Raw genomic sequence first — 1,980 nt, 5'->3', positions numbered from 1 at the left:
GTACATGAGTCACTGGGTCCATAAAATGAGAGCAGAACAACTGCTCTGGCAGAAAGCTGCGTTCAGTCTCTGAAGTTGCTCACTTTGGTTGAATATTCTCATCTCAAGTTGGGCAAGAGCCTGGACTAAGTGATTATTTGGAAGGAACCAAAAAAGTTATCTTTCCTCAAAAAAGCACAGTCCATCAGACTCTGTGACTGTGTAAGTAGAAATCCAGAGGGGTTGAGATTTAACAGCCCTATCTAATTACAGTTTTAAAAATTATTTCTCATAGATGATAAAATTACCTTTTCAATTATATGAGAGGAATATTTAAAAACTGGTAATAAACAATAGGTACAGGAAAAAGAGGAATTAAAAAATACAGACACGCTCAATACTAAAAATTCAGAAATTCAGGCCATACTATATCTGAAATACGCCATAAATTATTTAATATTCCTAACAACTTAAGCAATTTGAGGAGGTTGGGAACGGGGTGATCTCTGAGATCACTCTGCTGCCTTCAAATGTCAGGATGACTCCAGGTCAGTCATATCTCTTTTCTTGCAAGATGAGATGGTATCAAAATTTGTGGTTGCAAGAGGGAAGACAGGAGCTTTTGGCCATCTGATCACACTGATTCTAACCACAGAGGCAGAATTAGGCCTCCACCTGTAAAATGTCCCTTTGGTAAAAGGCTTTTTCGTGGGTTAAGGGCTGGCACAGTAAATGTAACCACCAGATGGCAGGAGTGCTCTCCGGATAAATAGAGCAGCCACACACCCTTCTGTCTTCCAACCACAAACTCCACTAAGTGACAGCAACAAGAATATAATTGGAATAGCCATTAATGGGTTATATATATATATTTAAAAATAATTCTTTTAAATCTGAGAGCAGCACTTTAAAAAGTATCCACAGCTGGAATTTTTTTTCTCTAGAAAATTACGATTCTAGTTGCTTTTAGACCTCCCACACACTAACCTAATACACAAAAGCAAAACAAAAAGCCCCCCAGATTTTTTGGGGGGGGCAGTGCACGTTCTAAAGAACCTGGGAAAGATTACTATTTGAAACCATTATTATTTAAGAGTTTATAGCTCCCAGTCTTAATTTAAAAAAATTTAAAAGAAGTGATTAAAATGGTCACTTCTTTGAAGATAATTATAGTTATTATTTAATGACCACCTACTATGTGCCAGGGGTTGTATTTAAATGCTTTTAAAGCATTAATTCATTGAATCTGAATTGGAGCTTTTTCAGAAAGCCCATATTTGAACTTAAGCCTATTTAGGGCCATCATCTCTGTATTTTCCATGATCTTATTATGCCTTTTCTGCTTGAGCCATTTTCAAAACCCATACTGAAGGAGAAATTGGAACTGCCCTCATGGTATTATTTTTAGTGCACACATGGATGTACTCTCTCTACTTACGACTTTCCCTCTCAGGTAGATGCACAACATTAACCTGATGAGGGACAATAACATATTTGGATTCTTCAATTATACTGAAGGCTGAAAATGAAGACTGGTTTGTGAGCAGTAGCAAAGTAATAAACTCATTCAAGCTGAAAGACAAATGACTGGATAGTATATGGTAGATGAGAGTAGAGGAGGGCCAAAGGGAGCAGAGGAGTGTGTGATTGGGCAGAAAAGAAGGGTAATGAGATGAAGTGGACAGCTTCATACTTCTATGCTTACCTCTGCTTCGGGCTTTTAGAGAGCCTTACCTGTATGTGGCCCTGGACAGCCCGATGTAACCTGGTGCAGCACAAATGCTTTCCATGTGGAGCAGAGATCTGAACATGTTTAAATCCCTTAGAGGCAAACACTGGACACTCAAGCTTTGAAAACAGAATAATAGCAAGTTGTTGTCTACGAGGCATATGCAGTGAGGGGGTGCCTGCCCTCAGGAAGCCCCCAGGACCTTCACTGCTTCTTAATTCCGTTCTAACTGGGACTAGAACCTATCATAAAGAAGAGGAGGAATAAGAAAT

The sequence above is a fragment of the Physeter macrocephalus genome, chromosome 8 (assembly GCF_002837175.3).
Source record: "Physeter macrocephalus isolate SW-GA chromosome 8, ASM283717v5, whole genome shotgun sequence".
Classification (NCBI taxonomy): Eukaryota; Metazoa; Chordata; class Mammalia; order Artiodactyla; family Physeteridae; genus Physeter; species Physeter macrocephalus.
The sequence above is the reverse complement of the archived record's forward strand: the minus strand, read 5'-3'. Positions refer to the sequence as shown.